Below are 12,179 nucleotides of genomic sequence, written 5' to 3'. Positions count from 1 at the left end.
CAGTCAACTTCCCATCTCCTCCTTCAACTCCTCCTCCTTTCTATTCAGAAAAGGGCAGACCTCCTATGGGTATCATCCAGCCAGAGTATATCAAGTTGCAGTAACACCTGAAACCTTCTCTCCTATTGAAGCTCCACAAGGCAACCCAGTAAGAGCAAAGTGTCTAAAAAGTGCATAACACTGTCAGAGACACACTAGAAGACCCAGCTTAACAGCTGTAACATGTGTGGGTACCCTAGATCAGTCCCATACAAGCTCTCTGTTTGGTGGTTCACTCTCTATGACCCACTGTGAACTCAAGATAATTAATTCTGTAGTTTTTTGTGTTGTACTTTACCACCCTGGCTCTCATAATCCTTCACCCTTCTCTTCCAACTCATTCCTTGAGTCTGCCAAAGGTTTGGATATAGTTCTCTGCATGTTTGCATGTGTTCCTTAACCAAGCCTCTCTGATGACAATTGGGCTAGGCAAAAATCTATGAATATAGAATAATATCATAAAGAATCATTTCATTGACAGTTTTTGTCAGTCATGTTTGGTTCTATCATAGATCTCTGGGCTGTCCAGCCTCTGGGTTCATGCCTTCCAGACAGTATTAGGGGAAGACTACCTCTCATGTTACAGGTCTCAATTTGGATCAGTCATTGGTTGGCCACTCCCACAATTTCTGTGCCACCTTTCATCCATCATATCTTGTAGGCAGAGCAAATAATAGGTCAAAGTTATGGAACTTGTTGGGGTCCCAATCGCTCCACTGATCATATCTAGTAACAGGACGTGGTTGATTGAGACTCTGAATCCTCCATCACTAGGATTCTTAGCTAAGATCACACTCACAGATTTCTGGGAATTTTCATTGCACTAGGTTTCAGATTCATCCCAAAGATGCTCCTGATTCCAGTTGTCGTTCCCAATACTCTCTCTATCCAGCCTCCTTCCACCTGATTTCCTTACTGTTCCCATGCCCATTCCCATCAAGACTCCTCCCTCATATTTACCTGATATTCATTCCCCCTTCACAATGAGATTCATGCCATTCCAAGTCACGTTGTTACTTAAATTATTTGGGTCTTTAGTTTACAGGATGGTTATCCTTTACTTTAGGGCTAATACCAACTTATAAGTGAGTATGTACCATGTTTTTTCTTCCTGGGGCTGGGTTATGTCACTGAGGATGGATGAACTTTTCAAGGTCCATTCATTTGCCAGAGAATTTTATATTTCATACATGCATACAATTTATTTTGATCGTATTCAAAAGTGATTTATCTCCCTAACTCCCCCCACAAACTGACAACTTACCAAATCTACATCAGCCCCTTGAATATCTCCAGAAACAGCACAAAAGGGGAAGCAGTGAAAAGAATGAAAGAGCCAGAGAATGGGGAGGTGTGTTGTGAGAGGCTGACCACTGTTCATTACATGTCTGTTGCACACTTGAACTCACAGGAACTGTGATTACCTGATGGATCTATAAATAAATGCGCAACTGTATCCAGGGTGTGTTGACTTACAATCCCTTCATGCACATAATCAAGAGTGGTGCATCTGGATAAAATGGTTCCACTCAGATTGGTTTGGAAGGTGACTTCTGAATGGGTGTGACCGTCCTGGAATCTGAGCAAATGTAAAGTCCATTTGGACCACCTGCCTGAGGCGTCTAGCAGAACATTTACTCTCTGTCTCTCTGTCTCTCTGTCTCTCTGTCTCTCTCTGTCTCTCTGTCTCTTGTCTCTCTCTCTCTCTCCTTTACCTTTTGCATTTTTTTTACCTGAGAGGTTGCAAGCAAAATCTTACTGTTCTGGCTTGGAGAACAATTGACAGGCATTTTGTCTCCCTTTTTAAGCTCTCCATACACTGGTTTCTATGTGAATAAAGTGACAGAGATGTTGTTCTGAGTATTTTGTTCCTCTTACTTTGAATCTTAGTAAACATCTGATAATTGTGCAATGATTTAGTCTATAATACAGATTAAAATCTGTGTTAATTCCATGCTCACTTTTGGTCATGAACCTTGGGAGGAGTTCCACGAACCCTTGATTTCTATTTAAAAAAAACTTTCTGCCCTCTTCTGAGGTCTTGGACCTTTAGACTTGTTGTCAGCTGTGCAAATTCCTGCAAATACTACGGGTAGCAGAGAAATCAACCTCGAGAGGCGATGAGGAAACACAGTTCATCATGACTTAGCCTGCTGTTACAGACTTCTTGACTCTGATCCCAAGCAGTTTATTTTATGCACAATGAAAAATAGTATGCTTTGAGGGAAACAAGTTTCCTGGTGTAATACATGCTCTAGAGAAAAAGGAAGTATAATGACATCAAAACTCAGTGCAAAGTACATGTCATTTCTTTTGAGAAAGTAGGCTACCTGTATTAGCTTAAAGTTCATTAATATTTTAGGTTACTTAACAAAGTATAGAGTCTTTAGAGCATATTCATACATATGTGTCATTCTGTGTGTGTGTGTGTGTGAGAGAGAGAGAGAGAGAGAGAGAAAGAGAGAGAGAGAAAGAAAGAGAGAGAAGGAGAGAGAAAGAAGGAGAGAGAGAGAGAAAATTAAAGCCTCACTTTTTGTGGTGATCTCTGAAACTTCCAGATGGGTGTGGTATAGAGAGGAAGGGAGCATAGGTGAAGTGGAGAATAAAGAACGGTGGATAACAGAATCCATGTAGTGGTAAATCAGAAGGGAGAATCAACTAGGAGAAGAATGGAAACCAACAGAGTGAGGGGAGGCTGTGATCTAAAGTTTTATGTGAACAAACCCTTCAGCTCAAGTCATCTAAAACAATATAAAACAAACACCAACTGTGGAACATCTATATCAGCCCTTTCAAGGATGAGGGGACATCAAAAATGGTGGCCAGTGGAAATAACAAAAGAGTTAAAGGATGGGAAGAAATACTGTGCAAGGTTGGTCTCTGATGACAAGACTATTACAAAAATTAACAAACAGCACCTGTGATTACCTAGTGGATCAAAAACCATGAATATGCAACTGTATCCATAATGTGCTGACGGCTAAAAGTCCCTCAGGTATATTCTCAATAGTAGTTAGTACAGCAAGATGAAGTGATGAGACCTGTTTCTAAAAAATTTAGGCAATAGGAAATGGCAGTGTTATCTTGCTATTTCTACCAGTGGGGTTTTTAATTAAAACATCTACTTGTCACAATCCATACTCACTGCAAGACAAAGTTTGAGAGTTTCTCTAAATCACAGAGGCCTATGAACATGTCTGGACAATATTTTCCTGTTTTGTTTAGAAGTTGTGAGAAGACTTGGTCACTATTTAGGGAGTGACACCATTTCCTAATCAGAAAAATTCAACAAATAAAGTGAAAAAATAAACAGGCAAAGAATAAGTATATGTGTTCTTTGAGTTCTGTTTATTAACTATGGATAAAATGTGACCAGTTATCTCCCTTGGGCGACTGTCTCTGATACTTACCCACAATGATGGAACTTAATTGAAATGAACCTTTTATGGCTTAAAAATATAAAGAAAAATGGTTAAACAGAAGTGGTATGATGCACACATGTGAACCCAGGGTTGGGAAAGATGGAGAAGAATGAACTCATATTTGAGGCCAGTTTGTTCTTCAGGAGTGAATTCTGATATACACTGGGCTGCATGTTCAACCCTGCAAGAAAAAAAAATAAAAAGAAATTAAAAGTGAAAAGAGATACAAGAATTTGATCATTACTATAAATTCCTTGAGGAAGCCATTCCTAAAAGTCAGAAATATAAAGAGAAGAATTCTACTCTTTTATAAGAGACTACTCAAGAGTAATTGAGAACTAAGTATTTCACAAAGAAAGTATTTCTTCTGTTTTGAAGTAACAAATACAGAAATACCTGGCCAGGAACTCAAACCTCACATATCCTGTTGGTCAATCTACTCTGCAACAAATATCAGATGTGAAATCATGTGTACATGAAGCTAACTGAAACTATATCTGAATAACAGCCACACAGGATACCAACATCCTTTTCTCAGAGATTACAAACATGTAAGTGGGCTACCAAGGACGACAGGGCCCCCACAAAAACTAGACCTATGCTTTACAGAAAAACTAGTTGAATTTAGGACAGTCAATGACAGTCTAATATCTTTAGCATTATGCAGAGGTAGCAGTAACTCAGTTTCAAGGTTTTGGGCTTGGTTGCCTCTATTATATAAATGTCTGGGATTCATGGTGACTGTTGGCTTCTCGAGACTGACAGCTTGAAAAATTAACAGGGATTCTCAAGACTCTGCTAACTTTTTCTAAAAGTGTCATGGATACAAGGGTCGTAACTTAACATAATGAAGTCAATTTATAGGAAATACATAGTCAGCATCAACCCTAATGCAGAAAAATGCAAAGCAATTCCAGTAAAATCAGAGAAAGCACAAACTTGTCTACTCTCTTTATATCTGTCTAATATAGTGCTTAAAGTCTTACCTAACGTAATAAGACAGTTGAGGAGAGTAAGGAGATACAAACTGAAAAGGATGATGTTCAAGCATCTGTATTAGCAGATTATGTGATAGTATATATAAGTGATGTGAAAAATCCACAAGGAAGCTTCTACCACTAATAAACACTGTCAACAAAGTAAATGGATAAAAAAACACAAAAGTCAGTGTCCTTGTTATATACAAATGACAAACAAACTGAGAATTAAATGAAGGAAACATCTTTTACAATAGACACAAATAAGTTAAGTTATCATTTAGTATCTCTAATGAAACAATTTACTGTTTTGTGTGACAAAAACCATCAAGTCATTAAAGAAAGAAATTCAAGAAATATAAAAAGATGGAGAGTACTCTCACGATTGAGGATCAATAGGATAAATATAGGAAAATGGACATTCTGCCAACTGAGTAATCTATAGACTCGATGCAACCCCCAACAAAATTCTAATACAGTTACACAGATTTTAAGAGGATAATTTTCAGCTTCAAATGTGAACACACATACACATATACACCTACACACAATAACAGAATAGCTAAAACAATGCTTAACAATGAAGAACTGCTGGAGGTCTAAATATGTCTACTATCAAGTTGCACTACAGAGCTATAGTAACAAGCACAGAGTGTTACTGGTACAAAGACAAACATGTTCTGTTTATTGATGGAATCAATTTGAAGATCCATAGATAAGTCCAGGCAACTGTGTACATTTGATTTTTGCTCAAGATCAAGGAACACACACTTGGAAAATCACAGCATCTTCAGCAAGTGGTTCTTTTCAAACAAGATGACTGAATATAGAAGAATGCAAATAGATTCATTCTTAGGACCTTGCACAAAACTCAACTCCAAATGTGTCAAAGACCTCATTATAAGAACGGATACACTGAACCAGACAGAGGAGGAACTGGGGAGTATATTCAGACACTGGTATAGGAAATAACTTTATGATTAGAACACCAATAATATATGCCCTAAGAACATCAATTAATAAGCAGGAAACAATGAGACTGAGAACCTTCAGTAAGAAAAAGGATGCCATCATTCAGACAAGGCAGTATCCTAGAAAAAGGAAAATGACATTTACAAACTCCACAACCAATAGAGGACTAATAACCAAAATATATAAAGAACCCCAAAAACATGGTATCAAAAGAACTCTATTTTGGAATGAGGCACAGATAGAAATAGAGAATTTTCAAAAAGAGATATCTCAAAGAGTTGAAAAATCACTTAAAGAACTGTCCAAATTAAAATTACTTCAAGATTCCATCTTACAACTGTCAAAACGGCTAAGATCAAGAATACAAGTATAAGCTCATGCTGGTGAAGAAATAAATCCATGAAAACACTCATTTGTTGCCAGTAGCAGTGCAAACCTGTATAACCCCCACAGAAATCAGAGTGTTAGTTCTTCTTGAAAATGTGAATCAATATACATCAAGATACAGTTATATTAACCTTAGGTACATCCTCAAGGTCATTTCATCCTACCAAAAAGATCCTGGCTCAGATGTGTTCTTTTCAGCTTTATTCATCATAGTTTTTATTACAAAACAACATAGATGCTCCTCAAGAGAATAACTGTTAATGAAAATATGATACATTTACACAATGAACTATTATTTAGTCAGTAAAAATAGGGTGTGTCATAGAATTCACAAGCAATTGAATGAAACTAGAAAATACTCATTGTGAGTGAAATAACCCAGATACAGAAAGAAAATATGGTATATATTTGCTTATGTGTTGATATTGACTGTTAAGTCAGAGATAACCAAAATAAAATCCATGGATTCAGATGATAATTATAGTCTAAGTGACTAGGGGTACCGACACATCTTGTTGGTAAAGAAAGATAGACTATATGTTTATGGCTAAATGGGGGTCTATAATAGTGCTATCAAGTGAAACAGAGATGGGCTGTAGAATAAGGGATGGACCTGGGGAAAGAAAGCTAAAATTGAGGGCCATTTGAGGGGTAGTAAAACTAAAATACTTACATAAATGGAAGCAATATACATGAAATTGTCTAAAAATGGAGAAGATAGAGTTCTAACAGAATAACTCTTGCTATCAAAAGAAAGTTCCACTTGTAATGGGTTACATCTAATTTAGATGTTGACCAAATGGGGTCCTCTGGGAATCTATAAACCATAGATGTTACCAAGACCAAGGTTGCTCTTCACAAAGTAATAGCAAGGCCATGAATTGTAATTTAAATATATGATATTCTGGATATCTGATATGTAACACAAGTGAAAAGTTCATTTGGTCACAAAGGATTCTGACCCACAGGTGGAGAACCACTGCTCTTATTCCACATGATCAAATCTCATATGTACTCAGAGACTGGAGAGAAACCTGCACGTGGCCTGAAAGTTTCCTCTGCATGTATGGTATGTATTCCAAATTAGGATTTTCAGTGGGATTCCTGAGTTTCCAAATGAGTGGGTCTCTGATTCTTGTGCCTACTCTTAGGCGGTTTTCCTCCTGTTTCTTTGTCTTGTCCAAATCTGATACGCTAGCTTTTTCTCTTACTTTGTATTATTTTGTCATATTTTATCATTATCACTTAGCAGCCTGTTTATTAGCTAAGAAGGTACAAAAAGGGAGTGAATCCATGTGAGAGGGAGGTATGGAAGAACTTGGAGGAGCAGAGTAAAGGAACGCCATAATGAAGATATATTGTATGAGAAAAAATTATTTTCAGTAAAAAGAAAAAGAAAACTAAAAATTCAAATATTGTCACAAGGATATTCATTCAACTTCCCTTGATATCTTGAAGCAACAATAGAGTTATTAGAGTATTATCATTTATTTATTTATTTATTTATTTATTATTTATTACTGATTGGGGTAATCAAAGTAGGGGTTGAATAAAGGTGGCATGCTTTCTACAACACATGTGGAGTTCTTGGATCATTATATGGACTCAGGACTGCTTCTACACCTGTAAGTTGTCTACTGGGATAGATCTCATTTTACCTGACTTACATGGCAGGTCTTTTAATCACGGAGACATCGTTCCAATACACAGGTAATTACTTTTAAAGCTAGTCATGTCGATGTATTGGACCATTAACCTTCAGGAAGCATTACTAGGAAGCTATTGATGATGCTTCAGCATTTCTGAGAGTGAAGGGTTAAAGCCATGTTTGGTGTCTTCGTGACAGCATGACACAACAACCAGAAGGGTCTAATAGGGCAACATACACTTTATTGGTAGAAATAGCTGTCTAATTGGACTTAAGGTCTCCACAAATACGAGGAAAAATTGTCATGTTCTGGAAAACCAACCAACTATACAGAACTAGTGTCATTTTAATCTTGAAGAAATATACAACAATTTGTTAAATAAGCATAATTCATAAATTGTAATCTAAATATTTATCCTTGTACTAGCAGATAAATATAGTTCTTATAGCTCATCAAATGTCTTATAGCCTCAGACAAAAACCATAAGAAAATAGAAAGCAACAAAAATACAGATAGCAGGTGATTGTGTTGAAATATAACCGATAATATACTCTAAATACATACTGTAATCTACTTCTTTGTCATGTCTTACAGCTTGTTGTCCTCTGACAGACTGTTCTAGAAATACCCCATAAAGAATATTTAAGCTTATTATTAAAGTTCATTGTCATTTATTTACTGTCTTACAGAAATAAAGAACAAATGCTATTGATTCAGGAGTGATTCTTACAAAATAAAAATATCGGGGAGCTAGGACTTTCCCCGACCCCATAGACTCCCAGGTCAGCCTGCCCTGCTGGCTCCACCCTGCTAGCTTCCCGCCAGCCATCCCAGCTTCCATCCAGAGGGCCTTCCGAGTGGTGAGTTGATTCGGGCCACGGCAGGGGCCCCGGCGAGGGGGAGCTAGGACTTTCCCCGACCCCATAGACACCCAGGTCAGCCTGCCCTGCTGGCTCCACCCTGCTAGCTTCCTGCCAGCCATCCCAGCTTCCATCCAGAGGGCCTTCCCGAGTGGTGAGTTGATTCGGGCCACGGCAGGGGCCCCGGCGAGGGGGAGCTAGGGCTTTCCCCGACCCCATAGACTCCCAGGTCAGCCTGCCCTGCTGGCTCCACCCTGCTAGCTTCCTGCCAGCCATCCCAGCTTCCATCCAGAGGGCCTTCCGAGTGGTGAGTTGATTCGGGCCACGGCAGGGGCCCGGCGAGGGGGAGCTAGGACTTTCCCCAACCCCATAGACCCCCAGGTCAGCCTGCTCTACCTGCTCCACCCTGCTAGCTTCCCGCCAGCCATCCCAGCTTCCATCCAGTGGGCCTTCGGAGTGGTGAGTTGATTCGGGCCCGCGGCAGGGGCCCAGCGAGGAGGAGCTAGGACTTTCCCCGACCCCATAGACTCCCAGGTCAGCCTGCAGTGCTGTGTCCACACTGCTAGGCTCTCCCGCCTGCCATCCCAGCTTCCATCCAGGTACAAATTTCTATATTTCTCCCCTCCCACTGAGGCCATAAAATTTCCCCAGTTCAGCTGCCTTGCACACTGGGCCTGCTCTGTAGGGGCATCCCGGAAAGAGGGAGTGCCTGTGCTTCAATACCCTGCCTGGGGAAAGGTAGGCATTCTATCAGTGAACTCCCTGCCCAACAAGGGAACCTGACCCGATACCAGAAGCTCCAATAGAGAGCATTTGAACGAAGAGATGGGCAGACGCCAAGGCAAGACCTCCTCCAACAATCTGAAAAACAACATGAAAATATCAGATCCCAACGACCCTACAACAGAAGGATTTGAACACTCTAACCCAGATGAAGTGGAAAAAAGTGCCATTATGAAAGCAATAGAGTCCCTTAAACAGGATATGAATAACTCCCTTAAGGAACTGGTCGAGAAGTATAACAAAAAGTTTGAAGAAATGAGTATAGAAATGGATGAGAAATATAACAAAAAGTTTGAAGAAATAAGTAAATCCGTGAGTGATACCCTGAGAAACCAAGAAAAAACAATCAAACAAGTAAAGGAAACAGTGCAAGAATTGAAAACTGAAATGGAGGCAATGAAGAAAACACAAAACGAGAACCGGCTGGATATGGAAAACCTAGGTAAACGAGCGGAGACTACAGAATCAAGCATAACCAATAGAATACAAGAGATAGAAGAACGAATCTCAGATTCTGAAGATACCATAGAGAAAATAAATGCTCTGGTCAGAGAAAACGGCAAATCCAACAAATTCTCTTCACAAAACATTCAGGAAATCTGGGACACAATAAAAAAACCAAATCTAAGAATAATAGGGATTGAAGAAGGAGAAGAACTGCAGATCAAAGGCCCAGAAAATATATTCAACAAAATTATAGAAGAAAACTTTCCCAACCTAAAGAACGATATTCCTATGAAGGTTCAAGAAGCATACAGAACACCGAATAGATTGGATCAGAAAAAAAACATCCCCGCGTCATATAATAATCAAAACACAAAACATAAATATTAAAGAAAAAATTTTAAGAGCTGCAAAGGAAAAAGGTCAAGTAACTTATAAAGGTACACCAATCAGGCTTACACCGGATTTCTCTATGGAAACCATGAAAGCCAGAAGATCCTGGATAGAGGTACTGCAGAAACTAAGAGACCATGGATGCAAACCCAGACTACTATACCCTGCCAAGCTACTGTTCACTATCAACGGAGAAAACAAAATATTCCAGGATAAAAACAAATTTAAACAATACGTAGCTACTAATCCAGCCTTACAGAGAATATTAGAAGGAAAATCACTACCGAAGGAATCCAACATTCCCAACACGGCCTACAATAACTCGAACATCTAGCGACCATTCACAAGCACAAATTAAAGAAGAAAAACACATATACTCTACTACCTAACAAAAAAAAAAATGACCGGAGTCAACAACCACTGGTCATTAATATCACTTAATATCAATGGACTCAATTCACCTATAAAGAGGCACAGACTTAGAGATTGGATACGAAAACAGGATCCAACATTCTGCTGTTTACAAGAAACACACCTCAACCACAAAGACAGACACCTACTCAGAGTAAAGGGTTGGGAAAAGGTTTTCCAAGCAAATGGACCTAAGAAACAAGCGGGCGTGGCCATTCTAATATCTAACAAAATCGACTTCAAACTAAAATCAATCAGAAGAAATGGAGATGGACATTTCATACTCATAACTGGAACAATTCATCAGGAGGAAGTCTCAATCCTGAATATCTATGCTCCTAATATAAAGGCACCCACATATGTAAAAGAAACTCTTCTAGAACTCAAGGCGGTCATCAAACCACACACACTAATAGTAGGAGACTTCAACACTCCTCTCTCACAAATGGACAGGTCAATCAGACAGAAACCAAACAGAGAATTGAGAGACCTATTGGAGGTATTGAATCAAATGGACTTAACAGACATCTATAGAACACTCCACCCAAATAGGAAAGAATATACCTTTTTCTCTGCAGCTCATGGAACCTTCTCGAAAATTGACCACATACTCGGTAACAAAGTAAACTTCCACAGATACAAAAAAATATTAGTAACTACCTGTGTCTTGTCAGATCACCATGGACTAAAATTAGAATTCAACAACAATGCTACCCCCAGGAAGCCAACAAACTCATGGAAACTGAACAGTCAACTACTAAATCACCCCTGGGTCAAGGAAGAAATAAAGAAAGAAATTAAACTCTTCCTTGAATTTAATGAAAACAAAGACACAACATACTCAAACCTATGGGACACTATGAAAGCAGTGCTAAGAGGAAAGTTCATAGCACTAAGTGCCAAATTAAAGAAAGCGGAGAAAGCACACATTGGAGAATTAACAGCACAATTGAAAGATCTAGAAAAAAAAGAAGCTGATTCACCCAGGAGGTCTAGAAGACTGGAAATAATCAAACTGAGGGCTGAAATCAACAAAATAGAAACAGAGAAAACAATCCAAAGAATCAATGAATCAAAAAGCTGGTTCTTGGAGAAAATCAACAAGATTGACAAACCCCTAGCCAAGTTAATCAAACGGCAGAGAGAGAACATGCAAATTAATAAGATCAGAAATGAAAAGGGGGACATAACCACAGACACAGAGGAAATTCAGAGAATCATTAGATCTTACTATGAAAGTTTATATGCCACAAAGTTGGAAAATGTAAAAGAAATGGACATTTTTTTAGATAAGTACCATATACCAAAGTTGAACCAAGAACAGGTGAACAATCTAAATAGACCTGTTAGTCGCGAAGAATTAGAAGCTGTTATCAAAAATCTCCCTACCAAAAAAAGCCCAGGACCAGATGGTTTCAATGCAGAATTTTACCAGAACTTCCAGGAAGAGCTAATACCTATACTCCTTAACGTATTCCACAATATAGAAACAGAAGAGTCATTGCCTAACTCCTTTTATGAAGCTACAGTTACCCTAATACCAAAACCACACAAAGACACAACCAAGAAAGAGAATTACAGGCCAATCTCACTCATGAACATCGACGCGAAAATTCTCAATAAAATACTGGCAAACCGAATCCAAGAGCACATTAGAAAAATTATCCATTATGATCAAGTCGGCTTCATTCCAGAGATGCAGGGCTGGTTCATCATACGCAAATCTATCAATGTAATCCATCATATAAATAAACTGAAAGAAAAAAACCATATGATCATCTCACTAGATGCTGAAAAAGCATTTGACAAAATTCAACACCCATTTATGATAAAGGTGTTGGA

The sequence above is a fragment of the Myodes glareolus genome, chromosome 1 (genome assembly GCF_982192425.1).
Source record: "Myodes glareolus chromosome 1, mMyoGla1.1, whole genome shotgun sequence".
Taxonomy (NCBI): Eukaryota; Metazoa; Chordata; class Mammalia; order Rodentia; family Cricetidae; genus Myodes; species Myodes glareolus.
The sequence above is the reverse complement of the archived record's forward strand: the minus strand, read 5'-3'. Positions refer to the sequence as shown.